Source organism: Callithrix jacchus, chromosome 1 (genome assembly GCF_049354715.1).
Source record: "Callithrix jacchus isolate 240 chromosome 1, calJac240_pri, whole genome shotgun sequence".
Taxonomy (NCBI): Eukaryota; Metazoa; Chordata; class Mammalia; order Primates; family Cebidae; genus Callithrix; species Callithrix jacchus.
Genome location: NC_133502.1, coordinates 110,086,397 through 110,100,664, shown reverse-complemented (window position 1 = coordinate 110,100,664; position 14,268 = coordinate 110,086,397). Strand labels below are relative to the sequence as shown.

The following is a 14,268-nucleotide window of genomic DNA, read 5'->3' as shown; positions in this document are numbered from 1 at the left end:
TGTAGCATTTATTTAGCTAACTGACAGAGCATTTGTTTAGCTCGATAATGGATCATTTGAAACATAATGGTGCCTAGGCAAAATAAAAGTTCTCTTGCCACAAATATACTCAGTCATGTAACATCTATACCATTATACATAATCCATGATTTCTTAGATTAAAATTTTATTGAATAGAATTTATCAAAATTTTGAGATGGAGACCACAAGCTTAAAGCTATACTACAAATAGTATATCTATTTGTGATGACACGTTTTGTTTCCCAATTCTCAATAACAAAAAAATAATTTTGATCAACTATGCTAGAACAAAGACTGAATTATCTTTCTATTCTGTATTTAGAAGATAATCTTATAAAATCATTGTCATATAAAAGGCGATATCAAAGAGTTTACTGCCAAAATATTTAAAGCAGTTGATTGATTAAAAATAGTATGTCATTTTTTAAAATGTGGTAATGTTTATAGTATTTGGCAGCTCTTTAAAATTTGTCATTTGTTGTGGTTTGTTTTCTCATTCTAAAGAAATACTTTTGTATCTAATTTGATGTGTGTAATTTTGTATTTTTTCCTTAAAAAGTATCTCACAAAACCTGGATCCGATCCTGCTTTCTTCCTACTTTTTTATTTTTATTTTTTTGAGATGAAGTTTCGCTCTTGTTACCCAGGCTGGAGTGCAATGGTGTGATCTCGGCTCACTGCAACCTCCGCCTCCTGGGTTCAGGCAATTCTCCTGCCTCAGCCTCCTGAGTAGCTGGGATGACAGGCACGCACCACTATGCCCTACTAATTTTTTGTATTTTTAGTAGAGACAGCGTTTCACCATGTTGACCAGGATGGTCTCGATCTCTTGACTTCGTGAGCCACCCGCCTTGGCCTCCCAAAGTGCTGGGATTACAGGCGTGAGCCACCGCACCCGGCTCTTCCTACTTCTAAACTCACATCCAGTCTATCTGAAAATCCTGTTATTGTCACCTTAAAGTCTTTCTACCTCTCTTCATTTCTACTGCCATCACTGTTACAGTAACTAATCTTACCTCTTACCTAAACAATGGCAGTAGCTGCTTTTTCCTGGACAAAAATGTCTTAACTTAGTATAACCACAACTACTGCTCTTTATATGTGTTTTCAAGACTTAGTACTGTTTCACTTTAAAAGATTAAAGAGCTTTTTAAAGCTTCTTAATTTTTTCTGATACATTTGTATTATACTTTTTTACATTATATTTTTTGCCAATGTGGTATCCTTTTGTTTCTTCAGATAACCAGTTATGCTAACATCTTATAAAGAAAAAAATTTTTGTCTACTAAATCTAAGTGGAAACTTTATTACTTACTAAATACATTTTAGCTTTTTATTGTAGACAAATTATCTATTTGTCTATTATTGTGGTAGTACATAGTGTTTTGATCACAGTAGATTGCTGATAATTTAAATATCTGACAAAGCAAGTCCACCTTTAATAGTTTTTAAAAGGAATGTTATTGCACATTCTCTTTCCTTATGAATTTTAAAATTATTTACCAGCTGGAAAAAAACAACTCGGTTGGGATTCTGATTGGAATTGCAATAAATTTATGTATTAATGTGGAAAAAATTACCCATCCACTTTTCCAAGTCTTATGTCTTTCAATAAAATGTCATTTTTTTCATTTGAATCCAACTTCTGTATTCTTAGATTTATTTTAAGTGATTTATCTTTTTTTATTACACTTATAAATAGGAATTTCTCCATTCCAGTTTCTAATTGCATAATATTAATAGAGAGGGAAGCTATTAATTTTGGATCTGGGCAGCCACATTACCAAATTATCTTATTAATTTGAATAGATTTTTAGCAGAACATCTTGAATTTTTTAAGTACATAATTGTACCAACTACAAATAACGATAGTACTATATTTTTATTTCCCATATTTAAACTGCTCCTTTAATTTTCTAGCTTTCTCAATCTCAAGAATGTGTTGAAGAATAGTGATAATAGCAGAAATCCATCTCTTTTAGTGATAATACCAGAAATACTGGTAAAATTTAAAACAGCCGATAAACATAATGTAGTTATTGGGTTTGCATAGCGGACTTTTAAAAATCTTGTTTAGGCAATAATATGAACTGAATTGTGTCCTCCCAAAGTGCATTATACCTATTGAAGCTCTAATATCTATGTGATTATATTGAAAAGAGATGTTTAAAGAAAATGATTAAGGTTAAATGAGGTCATAAGGATGGAGCCCTATTTGATAGAGCTGATATCTTATAAGAGGAAGAAATACCAGAAGAGTAATGTTATAAGAAGATGAAAACACACCAGCTTTCTCTGTCTCCTCTATGTGAGGACACAGTAAGAAAGTGGCCATCTGTAAGCCAGCCCTCACCAGAATCTGACCATGCTAGCCTCCTGATCTCAGTTGTCCAGCTTCCAGGATTGTGAGAAAATAAACATCTGTGGTTTAAGCTACCCAATCTACGATATTTTGTATGACAGCTTGAGCTGACTGATACAGGCAGTTTTCCTTTCTGGGCTGCCCCAGCTGAGAATTTATTGTAAATGCAATAATGTAAAAACATGAATTATGACACAGTTATGACATTGTTTTCTAGCCTAGTAGTTCTCAACTGAGGTGATTTTGTTTCTCAGGGACAGTTAGCAATGTCTAGAGATATTTTTGGTTGTCACAACTGAATGGCAGTGCTTGGGGGAGCCTACTGAGAGTGGGAAAGGTGTGTGAATCTAGCGGATAAAGGCCAGGGATGCTGCTAAATATCCCACAATGGATAAACACTCCTCACAACAAAGTATCAGCCCCAAAATGTCAATAGTGCCAAGACTGAGAAACTCTGGCTAGTCAAGTCCCTGAAAACCCCCTTCTGCTAGAGAAAGGAAAAGGGAAGAGGATGTTCCTAAACTATCAGTGAAATGCCCCAGCCCCAGGGCTAAGGAGTTGTGCAAGGTCAAGCCAGAAAGAGTAAAGTATTCGCTCTCAGAGCATCAGCAGTGGGTGAGTACAGCCAGCTCTGCTGGCCCTTGAAGTAAAAATCGAGTAGATTTTGGCGTTGGACTGCATTCATATGGTACACATCAGGTACAACACAACCTGGGCAGTTAGAGAACCCAATATTTTGTAGCAGCAGGTGAGCTTGCTCACATCACCTCCTTGTATGACTTCCAAGATCCACCAGGGAGTTTCTCTTTTTCCTAATTTATTATTATCGTAATTTGGAATGGCTAGTGAATTTTATCAAATACCTCTATGGAAATCATTAACAAAATTATGTATTTTTTTCCTATAATGTTTGCTTTTCTTGATAGATACCTTCCTTTCCAAAAGTACAAAGTTTGTTTTGTTACCTTTGACAGTTTTTAAAAATAAGGCTACTCCAACTTTTTTGAAAATGATCCATCTTTAACCTTTGTGATTTGTTCTATAATTATCTTCTTGAATCCATTTTGGTCATTTCTGTTTTTTAATAGCTTCTTGATTGGTCTCACCTCTTCTGATTTATTATCAAGTGGTCAGAGAAATCTTTTTAAAACTCAAGTTAAATCATGTCATTGCTCTGCTTAAAACTCAATAAATGAAATTTGACCTGTTTACTATTTTTTTTTTTTTCTGAGATGGAGTTTCACTCTTGTTACCCAGGCTGGAGTGCAATGGTGCAATCTCGGCTCACCTCAACCTCTGCCTCCTGGGTTCAAGTAATTCTCCTGCCCCAGCCTCCCAAGTAGCTGAGACTACAGGTGTGTGCCACCATGCCCAGCTAATTGTTGTATTTTTAGTAGAGACAGGATTTCACCATGTTGACCAGGATGGTCTTGATCTCTTGACCTCGTGATCCACCTGCCTCGGCCTCCCACCTGTTTACTATTCTTACAAGGCCCCTAATGATGTGTCTTGCCCATTACATACTCGCTTGCACCATGTCTTCCTTTACCATTTCATTGTAGACACACTAATATACTGCCCATTCCTGAAATATAGGACCTTCTTTCCCCCAGGGTCTTTTTTTTTTGCTTTCCCTTTTACCTGGAAAGTTCTCCACCACCCCACATCATTTTTCACATTGGTTGCTCATTTTCTTGCTTCAGAACTCAGTTTTAAAGTTGCCACGTCAGAGGCATTCTCTGTCCACACTATCTAAATAGGTTTCTCCCCACCCCAAAACCCATCCTGTTACCTAAACTAGGCAGTGATGTTCTTTCTTCTGGGGGTCACAAAGGTGGAGTGTAGTTGTTAGCAACCACTCAAGTATGGCTTTTTCTCAATGGGAAACTCAGAAAAATATTGGATTACTTACTAAAAACTTATCCACTCCATCCACCTTACTTTGGAAAAAGCACCTAGTTTCAGAGCCCAGTGGTTACAACAGAACTCTAATTTTCTAAAGATAATATATGTCACTAAGAACTTCTCAATTCCTTCTGATTCTCTGAAGACAAACATTTATGTGCAACTGCACACAAATGCCAGGAATATTTTAGAATTGTAGCCATGCTACAATTGTAGAATGTAACATTCATTGTTTTATTTGAATGCAGTCCAATGTCAAAATCTATTCCGGAGTTTTACCTCAAGAGCCATGTTAGCATGGATACAAGGACACTAATGTGAAGAAAAGGAGGAAGGGAGAAATATTTTTCATCAAGGTATCAACTATTTTTTTTTAAATTTAGTCTCGCCAAATGGCTTGCTGAGAAATACTGTTTGGCAAGATATTTTTCAGTCTGGCTTATGGTGCCTTTGTAATTTTACTAAGCCCAGCATTTTAACATTTTTGAACATACTCCGAAGATCTTTAATGATATATGCATCTTTTAAAAACTCAGTCAATAAAGTGCACATGTAGCAACAATGGACCACTAAAGAAATGCTGAAAATTAGATGAAGAAAATTCACAGAATGAACAATGACAAAATAAACCTAGGCATAATGATTAAATGAGTAATGATGATCGCTTTAAAAAGATTTTACCAATTTTAATATGAAAGCATTATTAAATGCAGCGAATGTGTGTGTCTCTCTCTCCACTATTTAATATTTTCAATAACAGAATCCATCCTGAGTATCAGTTATCAAAGACAAATGTCAAGACCATATAAGTAAGTGAATACGAGGTAGGCCAGTTCAGGAGTGATATCTATGGACATGGATTATTATTATTATGGGATAGCATTTGTTAGCATCTACCAATTAAATACTAATGACTTAAGGTTTTGTGGTTGTGAGTGGTCAAGACTTTGAGTCTAGATTTCTTTTACTGTCGCCTCAGATCTGGTATAACTTTTGCTTTTAAAATAATGAAATTAGCTTCTCAGTGAACTTCAAAAAAGGAAGAGCTATTCTGCAGCAGATGCTCTCCTGCTAACTCAGAATCATTCACGGGAATTGTCAATTTGTTCTTCCAAAAATATCAAGTCAGATGAGAAGAAAGCAAATGTTTTTGCTATCAAGATATAGACATTTGGTCAGAGCAATAAAATAGCCTCCAAATGCCAAAAAATAATAAAGAAAATGTGGAATGAGTAACTTCCAAAGTTATGGAAATAATTTGACTGTGTCTTACTACATGATAAAAATTGACAGGATTCCTAAGTACCCACAGATGGAGGTACTACACTAACAACTCATTAGAGCCGAGTCATGATTAGAGTCCTTATTATAATCATGGTGCAGCCAGGAACTTTGTCTGTTTCAAAACAGTTATATATGTATGTAAAATGTGTATACATGTGCGGTTGATTTTCTGATGATGGTGATGATTAGTTTGCTTTAAGCCAATACGGAGTCTTCTATAGCAAATGTTACATATCTAAAGAAGGGCTGAAGAGGGCTTTAGGTGTAATCCATGAATAGAACTGTTTCTAATTTGTTCATAGTCAACTGGCCTACAGGTAAAGGGATAAAACCCACATTTTAAATTCAATTAACATAATATATCAAATAGACATTCACAATTTTCTTCTTCCACAAATATCAACCCTCGGTTTCTTTGGCTAAAAATGTGAATTAGTAACATTTCAGAAGGTACAAATAAAAAACACCCAAAATACAGATTTAATTTTTCTTTAGTTGCAACCCAATCAGCTAGAAAAACATTATTATAAAATGGCTTAGAAAAAATAAATAAATAAAATGGCTTAGATAGGATTGAAGAAGCTAGAAAGAAAAAATTAAAAAGTAGTATTTCTGTAGTCTAATGTAATGTGGTAAAATGGTGCGGACTTTTTGATCTGGCAGACTGGGGTTTGAATCATGCTTCCTTACTTGTGTGACATTGAGTAAATTTCTTAATCAATCTAAGATTCAATTCCCTACTTTGTAAAAGTAGAATGACAAAACCTTATAGGGACATGGTGAGAGTTAAATGAAGTAATGGATACAGAATGCTAGTGCAGTGTGGGAACATAGCAGACATTCAGTAAATGATATATATTATTGAGTGCCTTCTGCGTGCCAGGTTTTTATGTTATCTCATTTTAACCCTTAGAAATTTGGTTCTCTTTTTTGTATATTGGATCACCTACGAGACAAAAGTTATTTATGTCTAGTTCCTATGCCCAGACTCTGTAGTGTGACCTGCACTTTGGGGGTTTTAAATAGCTCTCCAGGTGATTCTAAAATGCGGTAAAGTTTAGAACTACTGCCTGACAGCAATCCAGTGAGTCAAGTATTAGCCTACCTATTCCAGAGTTAAGAACCTTGGAGATGGATTTACATAAGAACTTATGATTAATGACTAGATGGGGAGAATGGTCCTGCTGTATCATTTGACAATAATGGTAGGTCACAAAAATTTTTTAAATTACAAAATAGCATGTAGAATTCAATGCTAATTTTTATTTTAAAAGCTAATTATATGTATAAAAGACTTTATGTTTAACAAATATATTTATCAAATAAATACATACACATATACATGTTTTGGGGGCAGAATTGTTTGTTTAGTTTTTGCACTGTGATGATGTTTCCAAATGTTCAGCAAAAAAAGGTACTTTTTTTAAATAACAGAAAGAAGCATATGTGCTATTTCTTTTAAAAATCAGAAAGCTGAAGAATAAAAAGGTTTATAAGTTCAAGAATGAACATCTTTAATTTAAGGGACCTGAAAAACATTCAGATGACAATATCCAAAAGGCAGAAGGATACATGATTCTGAAGCCTGGAATAGAGGTGTGGGCTGGATATGTAAGCTTCGTCTTGGAAGCACCGGTTAGAGAGATTTAAAATTACTACGGGCCTTCCATCAGTCATAAGATATCAAAGACTTCCATGACTGTCTTACTGATTTGGCATTAGAACTTGTTTCCTTTTCTTTTAATTTCTTCTGCCAACATCTTATTGTAGCCCTGATTAGCTCATGACTAGAACATTTCTATAGCCTTTTAATTAGTCTCCTTTATTCTAGTCTTTCTATCTTTCTATCATCTATCTATCTATCCACGTAATATAAAATTTAACATCTTGACCTCTTTAAGTGTACACTGCAGTGGCATAACAATGTGAGTCTATTAATGCCACTGTAGTGTCATTACCATCACCACCATCCATTTTCAGAACTTTAATCATCTTACAAACTTGAAAGTCTGTACCCATTAAACAATAACTCCCTATTTCCACCTTCCTCTAGCTCCTGGCAACCACCATTCTACCTTCTGTTTCTATGAATTTGACTACTCTAGCTACCTCATGTAAGTGGAATCACACAATATCCTTTCATGACTGGCTAATTTTACTTAGCATAGTATCTTCAATGTTTATCATGTTATAGCATGTGTGAGAATTTCCTCCCTTTTTGAGGCTGGGTAGAATTCATATATATATATATATATATATATATATATATATATATATATATATACATATATATATATATATATACACACACCACATTTTGTTTATTCATTCATCTGTCAGTGGACCCTTGGGTTGCTCTCAACGTTAGCTGCTGTAAATAATGCTGTTATAAACATGAGTGTACAAATATCTGCTCAAGTTCTTGCTTTTAATTCTTTTTGATATATAGCCAGAAGTGCAATTGATGGATCATATGGTAATTCTATTTTTAATTTTTTGAGGAACCGCCAAATTGTCTCCATAGTGGCTAGGCTGCACCATTTTACATTCCCACTAGCAGTGCACAAGGTTTGCAATTTTTCCATCCTTGCCAACATGTGTTCTGTGTTTTTTGTTTGTTTGTTTGTTTGACAATAGCCATCCTAAGGGGTATGAAGTAGATCTTTTGAATTTTAAGGATTTAAAACTGGAGTTACAAACTCGAATATTCATAGAGGCCAAGGAGGTAACTATAAACAAGTGAGACAAACCCCATTAAGATGATCTGTGGCACTGGACACTCAGCCTCAGAGTCTAGGAGGTAACAGGAGTTGAATGATAAAATGGTTATTTGTAGAGTCCATGGAATTATTAACTGGTAGTACCAGATTAGGGCTCTGGAAGATCTTCATGAAGATCTTTTGTGCATTACATGACATCTTCTGAATTTTAAGGATTAAGTAATGGTTTTGAATTTAGAGCCCACTGTAAGCCAACATTCTTTAGTCAACTAGATTTAGATGAAAAGATGTGAATATAGGACTGTGGGTATAAATAGAAGGCTTCCCACATTTTCAGGGAGAATCGCACTCCTGGGCAAGACAGCAGAAATTCTGTGGTGGAAAAGGTACTGGAACCTAGCACCTGGAAGATGGCTGATATAGCAAATGAGAGCTGACGACTAAGAGCTCCAATCCTTTGGTCTCCTGCTTAGCAGGATGCACAGGAGAGGCGTCATGCTAGGGATGTCCCCTTTCTCAAACACTGAAGACCACAACTTCATCCAGCTTCTATGCTTTAGACACTACTACTGGCTAAGGATTCTATGACCATTTTGCTGCAATTGTCCCTCTGCACAAGCCAGCAATGGGAGACATCATTAAGGCAGAATAAATTCTCTCTCAAGATACAGAGAAACATATGTGACTGCTAGAAATCCATCATGGAGAGTGTTGGGCTATGTGTGTTTATATGGGGATCATGTTAACTGAACTGAATATTCTCCAATATTTGCTTTTGGGAATGAACTGCATCTTGTTAGTTACATCCAGAACTGTGTAGGGCAGAGATAGGCAACCTTATTCTGCAAAGGGCCAGATGGTAAATATCTCAGGCTATGTGTGTTTCACTTATAGTCTATGTCACATGTTCTTTGTTTTATTTTATTTTTTATAACCCTTTAAAAATATAAAAACCTATTTTAGCTCTTGAGCCATATAAAAATAGGCCATGAGCCAAAACATGGCCTGTAGCTTGCCAGCCCCTGATATAGAGAAAAATCCCCATAACATTGTGTATACCTCACCTTTCCAATAGATTGTTAAGAACCATTCAGGAAACTAATGACTTTTTACATCCACTGTGGTATCTAGCATGTTGCCTTATGAATAGGTGGGCTCAACAAATATTGGTAAGTAAATGGATTCACAACTTAGAAGGGAGTTTTCAAATATTTTAAGCCAGGAGGTGATATCCTGGATCAGTTCCAGGATATAATCTTCTTAAAGATTTCTTCAAACAGAAACTCAATGCCAGTAACTCATCAGAGATAGCAGGACTCACCATTTGTGGCCTGACAGGATGGGGAGATATTAGGCAGATGAATGCATTTCTGATGAGGCAAAAGGCAACATGAGCTGTTTTCTTTTTTTCTCTGTATAAAGAAGCCAGAGTAGTTTTGTAAAGAATAGGTGAAAAGAAATGGTAACAACACTTCTATTTCATAAAACGAACAAAGATAATCAGCATTAGAACCCTGTAATTACACCACAGATTTGAGATTTCATTTAATTTAATATTTATTTATTTGAGATAGGATCTCACTTTGTTGCCCAGGTGGGAGTGTAGTGGCAAAATCTCCACTCACTGCAACCTCTGCCGCCTGGGTTCAAGTGATTTTCATGCCTCAGCCTCCCAAATATAGACTGTATATTAATATTCCAAATTGATGGTGCAACCACTGGGCAATGCTGACTTAAGTAAGAATAAATAGAGTATACTGCCAGTGAACACACAATATTATCCATACTTCCTTTGTGAAATATCTGCTTTAAAGAGGAATTTTATAATATTCTTAGGTTTCCAATATTAAACATAGAACTCCAGTAAGGATTTGAGGGCAGAATTTTATCTAGGGTTTGGAAAAATTATGTTCACTTAGTACATTTTTTTATTTGACCTTATGCTTGCAGCGCCCATGCCACTCCCTGGGCACATATAACAGAGGTTAAGTTAACATTTCCAAGTCTCTAGGATACCAGTGTTTTTACTGTCCTGATCAGCATTTACTATGTATTAGCAAACTAGACAGCTCTGAGTGTGATATGAGGGGCCCCAAATGAGTGTCTAATCTAAAAATATTTCATTATTAGCACTCAAAATGGTAATGGGACTATAAAAGAAATTATTGCTTTGGGTTAAAGCACAGAAGCTACCAGAGTATCCTGTTAAATTGTAACACCTGGAAAGAAATATTGACATGAATTAACCCATTAAGGAATGAAGAGGGATTCATTTTTCAGGTTACTAACCATCCATTGGTCAGCAGAGGAGAACACCCTCAAAGCAGAAGATGTGGCAGTAGAAGAGTTATCGTAACCCAGCATGGACAGAGCATGGATGAGGCTGACACGGGGACTCTGGAAAGTGAGAAGAGGTGTGAATGAGAAAGGGTGGAAAAAATATTCTGACACAAATAAGGGCATGCAAAAATACACATGCATTTCCTTCTTAAAGCTGAGCAGACTCAACCCTGGTGTCATTGAGTCTCCTCGGGTATAGAATTTAATAGAGACCAGAAACTACGTAAATAGAAGTAAGCAGTTTCTCAATAGATCTTTAAGAGTTGTAAGGATTATAAATATTGCACTATTCCACATGATATTAAGAGATGAGAGGGGAAAGCTAATATGTTCTCAATATATACTCTGCGTTCACCAAATGTTTAATTATCTCATTCAATCCTTACAACTACCCTGTAAAAGAGGTAGTAATTCTTCTTATTACTGATGTGAAAATTTAGAGTCAAATAGCCCAGGTGACTTATACAAAGTTACTTGGCATAAAGTTTACAGCTCAATAATTCTTTGTGCTAAGCATTGTGTTAGAAGATTTACATGCATCTCTTATTTAATAGCAAAGCAGTTCATTAAGTAGATATTAGTAGTATCTTTATTTTATAGCTAAGTCATCAAATGCTCAGTCAGATTAATTACTTTGTTTAAAATAAGTGAGGATGCTGAGGTTGAAACACAAACTGACTGCTCCAAGCCCTTAACTGCAGGACTACTTTGCTTTCAGGGTGCAAAGTCCCCGGCTTCTATCCTTCAAGCAGTGCTTCCCATCTTAATATTCCATACTGCATTTTATATAAAATACGTTCTATAATATAACCCATGTTATGGAGCAAAAATGTAACAAACTCTCTTAAATTGGCAAAAAAAAAAAAATCTCTCTCATCCATCTCCTCTCTTCCCTCACCCTTCTTCCTTCTCCCATATTCTAAACTTCCTTTTGGATATGGTTCTCCATTTCCAACTATAAGCAGATAGGAAGAGCTGGAAGGGAGATACCTAAGCATGCCAATTAAAGGTATCTTAGGCCATTTCAGGTGTGTATCCATTTAAGCGAAATTTCAAATTCCTGTCATCAGGTCTGTTTCTCTCCTCTCTTCCTATTTCCAGAGATGAAGTCTACGTTGAATAGGGAAGCAATTGTGTCCTTGTGAGGGTGAGACAAGGCTTCAGGAGCCCACGTTGATATTTTGCCTGCCTTGTCTTTCAAGATGTCTGGTTGATTTCTGTGAGGAAGTTTGTCTGATTTGACAAGATCCCAGACTGGCATTTCTTTTTTTGTTTTTTGGTTTTTTTTGAGATGGAGTCTTGTCGTGTTGCCCACGCTGGAGTGCAGTGGCGTGATATCCACTCACTGCAACCTCCACCTTCCAGATTCAAGTAAGTCTCCTGCCTCAGCCTCCCAAGTAGCTGGAACTACAGGTGTGCGCCACCAAACCTGGCTAATTTTTGTATTTTTAGTAGAGATGGGGTTTTGCCATGTTGGCCAGGCTGGTCTCAAACTCCTGACCTAAAGTGATCCACCCGACTCAGCTTCCCAAAGTGTTGGGATTACAGGCGTGAGCCACCAGGCCTGGCCTGGCAGTTCCTCTTGAAGTCTGGATCTCCTTTTCATTGGCTCTGACTCCTTTTGTCTTCTCCCAGTCTGGTTCCTATCAATGACAGTATTCAGCAACTGGCTGGATCATGAGCACATTTCATGGTCATCGGATAACTCCTGAGCTCATACTACCACAGCCTCCTGGTGTCAGAGACCTTCAGAAGTGCTACCTTTGCATTCCCTTATCACTAATGGGTGACTATCTCTAGAGTTTCTGCATGGAAACTTCATCCCCTTTGTCCTGCTGGAAACTTTGTGATAAAAAGGGATGAGAGCTATAGGTACCAGTGAGCTGGTCCTTAAGCTCACTCTTATGCATTTTTTGTTTTTCTTTTTGAGACAGAGTCTCACTCTGTCACCCAAGCTGGAGTGTGCAGTGGTGTGATCTCAGCTTACTGCAACCTCTGCCTTCCAGGTTCAAGTGATTCTCCTACCTCAGCCTCTGGAGTATCTGGGATTACAGGTGCCTGCCACCGCGCCTGGCTAATTTTTATATTTTTAGTAGAGATGGGGTTTCGCTATCTTGGCCATGCTGGTCTTGAACTCGTGACCTTGTGATTCACACACCTCAGCCTCCCAAAGTGCTAGGATTAGAGGCATGAGCCACTGCACCTGGCCTTTATGTGGGTTCTTAAGTACTACTGTACATTTAGAAATCCCTGCAAATCCAACATTAGCTCCAGTGCAAAACTTACAATGCTACTGTACAATTTCTATCTGCCAGGGGGGCTTAGGGGAAGCACTTCATGTTACATGCTGTGTCTCTTGAAAAAGGCATATTTACCCTAACCAGTTGAAAATTTCTGTCAACATAAAATCTGAACACAAAAATTATAGCAATTACCAACATCTGGAAGCAACCAAGATGTCTCTCAATAGGTAAATAAATAAACAAACTGTGGTACATCCATACAATGAAGTATTATTCATCAATAAAAAGAAATGAGCTATTGAGCCATGAAAAAACATGGAGAAAGCTAAGTGCATGTTGCTAAGTGAACAAAGACAACCTGGAAAGATTACATGCTATAAGTACAACTATACGACATTCTGGAAAAGGAAAAAACTTTGGAGAGAATGAAAAGATGAGTGGTTGGCAGGTTTTGGGAAAACAAATGCACAGTTTTTTTTTGTTTTTTTTTTAGAGCAGTGGAACAATCATACACCACATAATGTTTCCATCAATAACAGACCATATACAGCATCAAAGTGGTCCCATAATATTATAATGGAGCTGAAAATTTTATATTGCCTAGTGACATCACAGCCATCCCAATGTCGTGGCATAACACATGACTCATACATTTGTAGTGATGTGTTTGCAGTGATGCTGGCCAAAACACACCTACTACACTGCCAGCTGTAGAACAGTATAGCACTTACAATTATGTACAGTACAAAATGCTCAATAATAAGAAATGATTATATTACTGATTTATGTATTTATGATACTATTGTTTTATTGCTTTTTTAGATGTACTACTCTTTACGTATTTTTTAAAGTTAGCTGTAAAATGGCCTCAGGCAGGTTCTTCAGGAGGTATCCCAGAAAAAGGCATTGTTATCATGGGAGATGACAGCTTCATGTGTTGTATTTCCTCCAAAGATCTTTCAGTGGGACAAGCTATGGAGGTAGAAGACAATGATATTGGCGATCCTGACCCTGTGTAGGCCTAGAGTAATGTTTGTTTTTGTGTCTTAGTGTTTTTTACCAAAATGTTGAAAAAGTTAAAAAAATTAAAAATTACCAAAGTGGAAAAAAGCTTATAGAATAAGAATATAAAGAAAGAATATTTTTGTATGACTATACAATGGGTGTGTGTTTTAAGCTAAGTATTACTACAAAAGAGCCAAAAAGTTTTTTAAAAAATTAAAAGGGTTTTGTTTTGTGTTGTTTTTGAGACAAGGTCTCACTCTGTTGCCCAGGCTGGAGTGCAGTGGCATGATCATGGCTCACTGCAGTTTTGATCTTCCCAGGCTCAAGTTCCCGAGTAGATGGGACTACAGGTGCCTGCCACAACTGGCTAAATTTTCTATTTTTTGTA

General features: G+C 36.5%; 1 long non-coding RNA gene across 2 annotated transcripts in view; it reads right to left on the bottom strand.

Annotated features, from left to right (window-relative positions):
- LOC103793037 (uncharacterized) overlaps window positions 1-14,268 on the bottom strand; it is an 89,392-nt gene that overhangs the window by 47,956 nt on the left and 27,168 nt on the right. For both annotated transcript variants that reach the window (XR_004744679.3, XR_013533762.1), the window contains 2 exons: window positions 10,582-10,689; window positions 9,614-9,704 (listed from right to left, as the gene is read on the bottom strand). This is a non-coding gene — a long non-coding RNA (uncharacterized LOC103793037). The remainder of the gene's footprint in view (window positions 1-9,613; window positions 9,705-10,581; window positions 10,690-14,268) is intronic.